Here is a 12911-nt window from a genome sequence, read left to right on the forward strand (position 1 = left end):
TCAGATTTACTTTCCAGCACCCTTTTATGTCTTATCCTTATTTTGCTTTCTTTTTTCTTATACACTTAAGGTATATTATTTTAATAAAATATACATGTCCTTATGAAGCAAATTTAATCAATTTTGAACAGAGCAGGGTTAATTACAGATTAATAAATAAAAACAAACAATTTAAAAATTAGGGATAGAGTGAATTATGATAAGTGAGTAAGTTATAAGTGACTTTTCAATTGGCAAGAGAATTTTATCATCATTCAAAAGCACTAAACATCCCCGTGGAAAATAACATCTTATGGAGAAGGCACTGGCACCCCACTCCAGTACTCTTGCCTGGAAAATCCCATGGGCGGAGGAGCCTGGTAAGCTACAGTCCATGGGGTCGCTAAGAGTCGGGCACGACTGAGCGACTTCACTTTCACTTTTCACTTGCATGCATTGGAGAAGGAAATGGCAACCCACTCCAGTGTTCTTGCCTGGAGAATCCCAGGGATGGGGAAGCCTGGTGGGCTGCCGTCTATGGGGTCGCACAGAGTTGGACACGACTGAAGCGACTTAGCAGCAGCAGCAGCATGGGGAGAGAATTTTGTTAATCTGGAAAATACTTCTTCATTTTGTTCATCTGTGGTTCAAACCTGTTCTGATATAAAGCTGGAGAGGAAGGAAAGACAATGACAAATGAATAGATGAATAAATAGATGAATGAATAAACAGATGGATAAATACATGGAAAGGAAGGAAAGGCAATGTCAAAGGAATAAATGAATAAATAAATAAGGATCTTCAAGATAGTTTGCCCCCTAGGTGGTCCTTGGTGCACTGTGATATTGCTTGCATTCCCTGAAGACTAGCTGACATCAGAATTGGGCATCTTAGAGAACTATTTCCAAGCTGATGGAAAAGGTGTTATTGAAAAGATTTGTCAGAACCACATAATAGCTGAATCCCACCCCATTTGTGATCATATCTCATCACACTGGACTTTAGATTTCTGAATTCTCATGGAGGTGACTTTCTCATGGTTATGTGAAGAACCTCATTATTCACTTTATAATTACCTACCCAAATACCACCTCCTGGAACAGGGACTCAGTCTGACAACTGCAGCTTGGACACATGCATGGGTAGTAGGTTAGCCTCGTAGCCCGTGTAGGACAGAAGAGGCTGGATATGAAGATTTAGAGCAGGCCTCAGGATAGTCTGCTGCCTGAGCTGCAGATAGGTCAGTCCTTCAGGCCCCGAGGGAAGGCTTAGCCAGGTAGGTTGTAAATGGCCAGGGAGGTTTCTGCAGGGTTGTATTTCTTTGGGACTGGGAGGCAGATGACCTTTAAATTCCTGGGAAAGTTCCTAATAAATAGTATATTATGATTTTATGGTGCCAAATTCCCCTTTTCCTTCTAAGCACTCAACCAGACACTCCTCATTTACTGAACTCATAAAATGTTCACTAATGGATGGAACTAATTATCCCCTAGTTTCAGACCCAGCTTCTGGTGCCTCTAGTTTTCCTATTACAGATAGGATTGGGGCCAAATCATTATAGATGGTGCCAAGATTTCTAGTTAGGTACTTGAGAGGTCAGGGAGTGTCTTTTTTCCCTTCTGAAATGTACAAATCAATTTATATCTTAAAACCACACTTTACAATAGGTTTGTTTTGAAGTGCTACATAAAGTCATGAAGTTTTCCTTACATTTTGTTTCCTCTGTTATAAACTGTGGTATGACATTTTGATATAATTAAGCAGTAGTATTGATTCTGTGGTCTTGGGATCCCTAATGTAGAAAACCATTTCCTTCGATTTGTTCTTTGGTAGGGTTTTTGTTTTCTGCTAATTTTAAAGTAGAAAAGAAGGAAACTGTCAAGGATATCAGCATTTAAGCACACCATTGCTCAAACTTTGAATTTTGACATGAGGTAGGATAGTGCCTCCAGGTAAGGGGGTGGGAGGTAAGAGCAGGAAGAGCAACAAAAACATAATCTGAATTACTTGGAATACTTTTAAAGATATAATATCCATTTTCTCTATTCCTTATGGTTTGCAAAGGAGAAATGAGGAAAAGAATGGTAGTGGTGAGCAAATACTTCTGGTTAGAAAGCAAATACTTCTGGTTTGACACTTTGAGATAAGATATGTGCTGATTTGCAAATATTGTTTGTTCTGGACCTCATTTGCATTCAGATGCATTCATGCTTCACTGAATATCACTGGATGTGGGGCTGGGGGAGGAGCAGCAGTCCCTGCAGGCCTTCCCAGGCTCTGTGTCAGCTGATTTCCACTTGGGTTTGGTGAATGAGAGGTACTGACAAGAGATCAGAGGGAGAATAAAGGGGGAAAAGCCAGGGTATATCTACCCCCCTCTCTGATTCAGACAATGGCTGTCTCAGTGTCCAAGTGTCTTCCATGGCTCTCATTCTCAATGGTTTCACTTTTCTCCAGGTAATGCTGCTGTTGGGCTTCAGTAACCCTTCTCCTCCAGGCCCCTTGCTGCTAATCATCAAGCTGTCTCACCATCCCCTCTCTGTTTGTCTTTCAGCTCTTTCATGACCTGAGGAACCAATCCCCTGTATTAAGTTTCCTCTGTTTTCAATATTTAGCATCATTTTTAATTTTCCTGCTTTAAGCTAAATGATATGCCATTACAGCTCTTACCTTCTGCACAAAATAAAGAAAACTGAAAAATGTAAGTAGGCCTTCTGTACTATAGTTAATATTCATTCAATCACAAGATGGGGAAAACCAGCCAAAACTTCCTTAAGCAAAATTGTATATTTAATGGCTCTTATATGGATTGTAGGTGGTTTGGAGGTCTCATGGCATGACGAACTTCATCTCACTGGGTTGAATTCTTGTCTGTTTGTTTTGTTCCCTCTGATTTGACATCATTCTCAGGCTTAGTCTCACTTGATCATAATGCAAGTTCCAAAAGAAGAATTTACTTGTCCAACAACTACCAGCCTCCTGGAAGTGGTCAGTCTTGATCGCTGGGTCAGCTCCCTTGGTTCTGCCCAGTTCAGTGATGTAGTCTCTGCCAGTCACAAGTTGCTTCACTTCCTGCCTAGCCCGTAGAGTCAAGCTCCATCCAGTCCTGGTCCAGTTATTCTGCTTATTCTTATTGACATCATCAGAGTGGTGTTGGTGCATCTCTTTGAAGGTGTTGACAGAGCTTGTCATGTGATTTGTGAAGTTCAAGCAGAGCCTTAGGGAATGAAAAGAAATGCAATTCTTAATGGTCACTAATGGTTTATAATGAACACATAACCCATCAGGCAGCGAAGTAAGTGAATAACTATTTGTTTCGAAATATAAATAGAGGCTTTGGTAGTTATCAATCCCTAGTAGAAATCAAAGCTGCCTTTAAACCTCAATGTAACATGAATTCACGAAAGGAAAGTCCACATATCTAGAAGCAGAAAAACTAGGCAATAAGACTGATAACATTTTAGGGGGGCATTAAATAGTACTCTTCTATTCCTTTTTTGAGTTTTGAATAAATTTTTGTGAATAGGCAAAAGAGTCAGAAAGATAGAGAATGAAATATCATTATTATTGGAAAGACAGGAATGGTCTTTCCAAAACAGACACACTGAGGGCTGTTGCTTTATACTCTTTAGTCCCAAAATAGGGAATGAGATGGGCTTTCAGAACTTCTAGAAAGTAGGTCTTCGTCTGACCCCTGTGTTGGTGTCCCCTGAAACAGGAACAGAGAAGAATGCTAGTTAATCCAGAGATAGTAGGAAGGTGCTGCTACTGCTAAGTCGCGTCAGTCGTTCCTGACTCTGTGCGACCCCATAGACGGCAGCCCACCAGGATCCCCCGTCCCTGGGATTCTCCAGGCAAGAACACTGGAGTGGGTTGCCATTTCCTTCTCCAATGCATGAAAATGAAAAATGAAAGTGAAGTCGCTCAGTCATGTCTGACTCTTAGTGACCCCATGGACTGCAGCCCACCAGGCTCCCCCGTCCATGGGATTTTACAGGCAAGAGTACTGGAGTGGGTGCCATTGAGGAAGGTGAGCAGACCCAATTGCTTTTCAGTTTCACTAATGTGATATCAGCCTTCCATTTGGGAATGAATAGAAATTGCCAAGTGGATAGTTGCTTTTACTTTCTGAGTTCAGGCTGAAATGCTGAGGTAGAAATGAAAAGATCCCTCTCCAAAACACCTGTGAAATGGTATAATATTTTTTGATCTAAGAAAGTTTCACCATTGGATAAAAGCTTCATAAATATAATACATTAAAACGTGAAACATGTAGCAAATTATTCCTAAAAAATCAACATAATGACTATCACTTAAGTGGGAATTCAATACTAAATCCTTAGTGGACTTAGAACAAAAATTACTCTGGATAATAGACCAAGCCATTAGTATTATTGTCTGGTGATTGTAAGAAACACAAACAACCTTTTATTTTTGCAACCCTATTCTGGAAGCATGGTATATCAATCAAAAGAAATTATTTTCACATTAAATATTACTGTTATCCCACAGGGAGTTTAATGTGATTTTACATGATTAGTGATACTGAAACCTATATTTATGAAATAGAGGGGCAAGGCTATTGGTTGGGTAAGTACAACAAAAACCAGAGAGGAAGAATCCTTAGGATCCTACTTTCTTCCACTGGGATAATGAACAGTGATTAAGTCATTACCCCTTCAACTAAGACATTTTAATTTATTATCAGAGATTTCTGAAATATGCTTTAATCCCTGAGAATGATTGCCATAAAATTAAAGATGTTGGATGGAGAGGCAGGGTGTATTTTGCAGTGAACATGCTAAATTTTCAACATGGCTCAGATCCCATTGCTTATGAAGCCTTATCTACATTTAAGAATAGCTCTAATTTGTGTTAGCCTTACTGTTATTGGCAGTCTTTTTAGAATAACTTTTTATTTTGAAATAACCTCAAACTTAGAGAAATTTTAAGATAAAAGAACTGCTATATAACATTTACCCACATACTCTGATTGTTAGGATTTTGCTGCATTTGTTTTCGTGCTCTCTACCCCTCCTCTTCATATTTATTTATCTAACCTATATTTTTATTTATCTATGTACATTTTTTGTGTGATTTGAAAGTTGTAAAATATGATGCCTCTTTATGCTAAATATTTTAGTGCACATTCCTTAAGAAAAAGAACATTGTCTTACATAACCATAGAGAAATTATCAAAATTGGAAAATTCACTTTGATACAATATTGTTATCTACTCTATGGATCTTATTCAAAATTTGGTAGTTGTTCAGCTACTGTCTTTTTATCGTTAACTTTTTCATTCTGACTCTTCCAGACTTTAGACAAAGTGCAGATACAGAAAGCAAGAGGTACTGCTTAGTGAGACATTGATAGCCTTTCCTATATTTGGATTGCTCGTTCTCATGTGTAAGCATAAACTTTGATGCTGAAAGTAGGTCTCTCTACACTTGCTTTCAGGGATGCTTTCCTAGTATCTCTTCTAAGTGACAGCTAATGTTAAATAGCAGACCAAGACCTCCAGTTTCCTTAAAGACTCCACCAATTTCTGACCTCCCCTGTGCATGGTCCTGCAAGTACTTCCCAGCAAGCACTTCATCCTTATGTGAGGATTCTGCGTTATTCTTTTCTAACCTTGTCTTGGTCCCCAGTGGTATCCGCCCTTCAAGCTACAACATCTTACTGCTGTTGCTGGTCCTTGTCTTTTGTTGCTTCCTGTGGATGACCTTGAGAGATTTCACTGGGCTGTGTGATCTCATGGAATTTGGATGAAACCTGATGCTGTGGTGTCTTCTTAGTTTTCTTTCCAACATACACTACGTTTCCACAGTCTCTTGTCTTCCCACTCAATCCTCCATCTTCTCCAAGGCACTGCTATCCCATTAGTGATCCAAGCCAGGCCTTTGGGCTCAGAGCTCCTGATTGACTCTGAAGCTTTCACCATCTAAACTTATCCTACCAGGATAAGACTGGTCTCTTTCATTGCCTCAGGCTTGTGATGCTGATCACTGGGGACCAGCCTATGCCTCTGCACATTGTAGAAAATATATAAAAATTCATGTGTACACATACACAAACACTAACACATATACCTTGTGAATAGATTTAACTGAGCCTCTCATACTGCCGGGGATTCCCTTGTGGCTCAGCTGGTAAATCCACCTGCAATGCGGGAGACCTGGGTTCAGTCCCTGCGTTGGGAAGATCCCTTGGAGAAGGGAATGGCTACCCACTCCAATATTCTGGCCTGAAAAATTCCATGGACTGTATAGTCCATGGGGTCACAAAGAGTCAGACGTGACTGAGCAACTTTCACTTCACTCATATTGCCAGAAGCAGAACCTTATCTTATTCTTCATGTGAGGCAGGACATTGATTCAAGATCAGACAGCTGGTCTAATCTTGCAGATAGCCACCCCCAATCTCATGAGATATATATATATATATATATATATATATATACATACATACATACATATAATTAAGCTATCATCTGATGGCAAGATAAAGTGAGTCAACTGCTAGCAGGACAGGCAGATTAGCTTGTGAGTCACAGAACTTGGAAAACTGGGTGCTCAGTGCTTCTTTGTTGAATAAATGATAGAATAAAGAACACTTAAATATGCTAGAGCTAGCTCCAAGAAATTAGTTACAGCATCTTAAACAAAATGCCTGCCTTCGATTTTGGTAAGATTCTTCTGAATGACCCTTGTTGGGTTAGCAAAAGTCCAAGAGATAAACAGAGAGTTAAGCTTTCAACATTCATGAGAACACCAATTACAGCATTTTTTATTAAAGTCATATAATTATAACTATTAAAAAACTAAAGACATATTGACCACTAATTACCTATATTCACATGTTTAGAAAGGGATTTTTCAGTGAGTACTACAGCTTGGCCCAGATAAACACTCTCATTTCCATATACTTATTTTAAATTGCTACTTAAATGCCACTCAGTCTGGTTTTCTTCCTAGAAGTCAGAGGTCTCACCTGTCATTCTTTTTCTCCCCCAACTCAGGGTAACTTGTTATACTTAATTTCTTAGATTTTTTATTGTATAGTTTTCAGGTGTACAGCATTATAATCTGTATGTACTATGCAATGATCACCATCACAAATGTGATTTCCACCCATCACTATACAATTGATTTCTTTACCCATTTCGCCTACCCCCAACCCTCATCCCCTCTGGTAACCACTAATCTGTTGCCTGTATCTATGAGTTTGTTATTGTTTCATTTTGTTTGTTCCATTGTTTCATTTCTTTGTTTTTATATTCCACCTATGAGTGAAATAATACAATATTTGTCTTTTTCCATTTGACATTTCACTTAGCATACTACGTTTCAGGTCCATCCATGTAGTCACAAATGGCAGAATTTTATTCTTTTTGATAGCTGAGTAGTATTTCATAGGGGGGGTCTGTGTGTGTGTGTGTGTGTGTGTGTGTGTGAGTGTGCATGTGCACCATATCTTCCTTCTTGGCTATTGTCAATGAAACTGAAATGAACATAGGGATGCATATATCTTTAAAGATTAGTGTTCTGTTATTTTTCAGATTTGTTTTCCAAGTAGAAGTGAAAGAGCTGAGTCATCTGGTTTCTCTGTCATTCTCAAAGTAGGCAGTGATGCTGTGGAGCTTTCCCCATGAACGACTGTGCTGTCTGTTTGTTGTTGCTGTTGTTTAGTCACAAGGTCGTGTCCAACTCTACAACTCCATGGACTGTAGCCTGCCAGGCTCCTCTGTCCATGGGATTTCCCAGGCAAGAACACTGGAGTGGGTTGTCATTTCCTTCTCCAGGGTAATCTTCCTGACTTGGGAATCAAACCCATGTCTCTAGCACTGGCAGGTAGATTCTTTACCACTGAGCCCCCAGGGAAACCCTTTGTACCAGGATAGATATAGCCTATGTCTCCATATGGGTGCTCATTGTTGTTTACTTGCTGAGCCATGCCTGACTCTTTGTGGCCCCATGGACTGTGGCCTGCCAGGCTCCTCTGTCCATGGGATTTCCCAGGCAAGATCCTGGAGTGGGTTGCCATTTCCTTCTCCAAGGGATCTTCTTGACCCAAGGATCGAACCCACGTCTCCTACATTGGCAGGTGGATTCTTTACCACTGAGCCAGTTATTGCACAGTAATTTAGGACCACCTGATCTGTCTCCTGAGAAACCTGTATGTGGATCAAGACGCAACAGAACCTTACATAGAACAACTGACTGGTGCACAATTGGGAAAGGAGTAAAACAGGCTGTATATTGTCCCCATGTTTATGTAACTTCTGTGAAGGGTGCATCTGCGAAATAGCAGGCTAGATGAATCACAAGCTGGAATTAAGGTTGCCAGGATGAATATCGGCAATCTCAGATTTGCAGATGATACCACTCTAATGGCAGAAATTGAAGAGGCACTAAAAACCTCTTGATGATGGTAGAACAGGAGAATGAAAAAGCTGGCTTAAAACTCAACATTCAAAAAACGAGGATCATGGCGTCTTGTCCCATCATTTGAAGGCAAATAGGCGGGGAAAAAGTGGAAGCAGTGTCAGATTTTATTTTCTTGGGATCCAAAATCACTGTGGATGATGACTGCAGCCATGAATTACAAGACACTTGCTCCTTGGAAGGAAAGCTATGACAAACTTAGCCTATGAAAAAGCAAAGACATCACTTTGCCAACAGAGGTCTGTATAGTCACAGCTTTGGTTTTTCCAATAGTCATGTACAGATGTGACAGTTGGACCATAAAGAAGGCTGAGTGCCAAATAATTTATGCTTTCAAATTGTGGTACTGGAGAAGACTCTTGAGAGTCCCTTGGACTGCAAGATCAAACCAGTTAATCCTAAAGGAAATCAACTCTGAATATTCATTAGAAGGACTGATGCTGAAGCTGAAGCTCCAGTACTTTGGCCCCCTGATGCAAAGAGCCAACTCACTGAAAAAGACCCTGATGCTGGAAAAGATTAAGACAAAAGGAGAAAGGGACAGGAGAGGATGAGATGGTTAGATAGCATCACCAACTCAATGGAAATGAATTTGAGCAAACTTTGGGAGATAGTGGAGGACAGAAGAGCCTTGTATGCTGCAGTCCATGGGGTTGGAAAGAGTCTGACACGACTTTATGATTAAACAATAACAACAACAAAATTTAGAACTAATACGGTAGTTTTCTGTTTACTGTATACTTTTTGACACGTGAGGCACATTATATACAACATCTCATTTATCCTGATAGTAACCCTATATTCCTCATTGTTTAAATGAAGAAAATAAGGCTATGGTTACAAAGCCTCACATCACACATTGCCTCACATCACACAATGACAAAGTCAGAATTTAAACTCAAGTTTGTCTGACCCCAGTCCATACTTTTAATAACTGTGCTATTTAACCTCATTTAATAAGTATGCATCAAGCACCTCAAATGTCAGATACTACTCTGGTATGATAAAAAGTTTTGCTAAGGTTGGTCTATTCTTTCATAATCCTTATAATTTAATTAGAGATATAGGGAGATCATATAAATGAAGTACTATAAAACTCAGTAAAACACAGTACTGTAAAACACACAGGGAAGAATAAAGGATAAGACTACAGTGGTTAAAGAAAACATCATGGAGATCGTGATGCTTGGTCTAAGGTTTGTATGGAGGACAGGTTACAGAGATGTGAATATGGAAGACCATTGCCAGATGGCACAGAATGAGCAGTAATGAAAATAAATGAGCAAAATGTACATTCACCTGTAGCTTCATGAGAGAAGGGTTTGTATTTGATTTCTGAATCTGAAGTACCCAATGTACTAGTTATGGAGTTTGGGATGGACATGTATACACTGCTGTATTTAAAATGGATAACCAACAAGGGCCTACTATGTAGCACAGGGAACCCTGATCAATATTATGGGTCTGCCTGGATGGGAGGGGAGTTCAGGGGAGAATGGATACATGTATACATATGGCTGGGTCCCTTTGCTGTCCATCTGAAAATTTCACAACTTTGTTAATCAGCTATACCCCAAAACAAAATACAAAGCTTTAAAAAAAAGTACCCAATGTGAGGCATAATAATCAGGTTCCCAGTGAGTATTTGTGGGTTGAAACATTGAGGAATTGTGCCTAAAGGAGAAGGGCTTTGGGTTGAAGGGTGAAAAGAGAGAAGGTTGTAAAGGTAATTGGAATTAGACTGTGAACAGCTCTGAAAGTCCTTCCTAGCACTGAAAAGTGTGATTCTCTGCACTGTCAGTTTATAGCATAAGAATTGACTGGTTATGAAATACAGAACCTTTGACTACTTTGGAGGAGGACATAATGAAACAGGCGCTGGAAAAAAATAGACTTGAGATAAGAGAGAGGAGGATGACAGGGAAACTAATTAGTAAGACTATTGCAAAAATCCAGTTATAAGGCAAAAAGAATATCCCTTAGCTTAACAACAAGAAAAAGCCGGGCAGACTAGAAGATCTTAACTTTTCTGGTGCCATCAGAGTGCTGAGTTCACAGAGTAGCTAATTTGTCTAAAATCTAAGAAAATACAGGTGCCTCCAGGAAGCTGAAAAGTTAGCATTGGCCTATCGTGGCAAAGTGTGGGCAGAATTAGGGCTGCCACACAAGTGAGTAAGAAGCATTCAGGTAAAATTTTAAGGAATTAACTAAATAGACCCCTCAGAGCTGCAGAGACAGTGGTGTTCGTCCTCGCTTGTAGACTCTTCTCCATGACTCTCCACAGGACACTCTAGAGAAAGATTGGAAGAAAGAGATCTGGACAAGAAACGGTTGAATCCTGGCTGAGACCTTTGTCTCCTCAACAAAAGCTTGAGGCCACTGGGGGTAAGGCCCCAAACTTTGTTGTCCTGGGGCCTGAGGGAAGACACAATGTCACCTGGAGGAAGGTAAAAGAAAAGCCTGTCCCTGGGGGAAGGACAGGAAGCTTTGCTGAGCCAAGGGCATTAGAGATCCCCTTCTGCTGGACAGGAAGCACTGTCCTACAGAAGGATTGCCTAAGACACAGGGCAGGATTTAGCTGCTAGAGGTGAGAAACAGTATCATTAAGCCCTACCACCGAGACCCAGGGACACAGGACCTACCTAAGACTGAGGCTGGACCAGGACAACCGTGAACTTACCAAACCCCTGCCTTCACGTTAAAAACAACCTCTGTCCACCATGCAAGAGTGTGGAGAGAGACGCTCGTTGAGGTACAAACAGGGATGGCGAAGCATAGAGTGGGAAGAGAAAACTCCTCCAGCAATCCATCGTTTTGTGTACTGTTTTCAAGATAAAGTGTAGGGAGCTGAGAATCCTGGCAGATCAGGTACGCAGCTTTTGCTGTAAACCAGGTGAAGAAGGATGGTGACTTGGCTAGCGTGACTTAGCGGTTAACTGAGTGTAACACAGTCTGGTTCTGATTATGTTTCCAAGTTTGAGCCTGCAGGGAGGGTTTGCTGATATATTGGATATGGAATGTGAGAGGATAGTAGGAAGCAAGGATGACGGAGGCTTCTGAACTGAGCTGCTGGAAGGTAATATTATCATTTACTAAGTTTGGAAAGACCAAGGTGTGGGGGAAAAGTTTGTGGGTAAATCAAGAGTTCTGATTATTTTCTGTGGATAGCTATTTGTAATTGTTTAGAAGCTTCATAATTACCTCCACATTGCCCTTCATATCTTGTGTATATGGGAGGCCAGTCCTTCGTATGAGGTGCAGAAAAAACTGCAAGCAGCTTCCTTCTTAGGAAGGTGTTTCTTCCATGGAGAATGGAACTTCCTCTGGTCCTTTTATATCAGCTGCCCTTGCTTGCTTGCCTTTGCAAGATGAGGAGGTTTTCTCTTCAACCACACTCTTGATTGCCCCTTTCATGGGATAGAAAATGTAGCCTGAGACTTCAGAGATGATATTCACCATTGTGTTTCAAACCTTGTAACTGAATTTGTAAGTTTCATTGTTCTTAATCTTTTTATGCCATCCCTTCTCTTCCATCTTATAGACTCAGCAGTGCCTGCTGATTCATATGCTAGCATGCCTTTTCAGGTAGAAGGTACAGACTTTATGGAAGAAAGTGAAGAAATTGAGGATCCTATGAAGTGGTTTCAGTATTTGGTCTCTCAAAACCATTTAAGATGCACACAAGGACAGCTGTGTTCCAAGATATAACAGATTTGTAAATATTGGTTTAAAATAGAAGGGACAAACTGCTCTTTGTCAAGCTAACTTTTCATAGTGTTCTGACTAAGCATTGAAAATGAAGTAGTGCTTAATTACCAGGGGGATGAGGTGATGGAGAAGTGGTAGAAGGACTTTTTTCAAAATAGGGAATGTTCACAAGCAAGAGCATGGAAACTTCTATATAGCAACCTTCTAACCTTTGTGATTGTAATCCTAAAGGATGAGAATCTCCATGTGAGGGTTTGCTGACAACCTCCATCAGTAACGCCAAAAATATGTGTTAAATGTTCTTGGGCCCCATCCTATCTCCTGCTTCAGAGTTCTGGTGGTAACGAGGGGACTTGGTATTTTAAAAAGTCCAAGTGATGACCCCAAATTTAAGTCTCTGCAGTGTGTCCTGCAGCTTCTGGGTTTCTCTTCTATGACTCCCCTAAATAGTCATATTTTGTTCTTGTTGTTTAGTTTCTCAGTCATGTCTGACTCTTTGTGACCCCGTGGACTGTAGCCTGCCAGGCTCCTCTGTCCATGGGATTCTCCAGGCAAGAATACTGGAGTGGGTTGCCATTTCCTGATCCAGGGATCTTCCCAACCCAGGGATTAAACCCATGTCTCTTACGTCTCCTGCATTGACAGGAGGATTCTTCACCACTAGCGCCACCTGGGAAGCCCCAAGGATATCATCGGTTCAGTCGATCAGTCGTGTCCGACTCTTTGCAACCCCATGAATCACAGCACTCCAGGCCTCCCTGTCCATCACCAACTCCC

This window comes from Bos javanicus, chromosome 2 (assembly GCF_032452875.1).
Source record: "Bos javanicus breed banteng chromosome 2, ARS-OSU_banteng_1.0, whole genome shotgun sequence".
Taxonomy (NCBI): domain Eukaryota; kingdom Metazoa; phylum Chordata; class Mammalia; order Artiodactyla; family Bovidae; genus Bos; species Bos javanicus.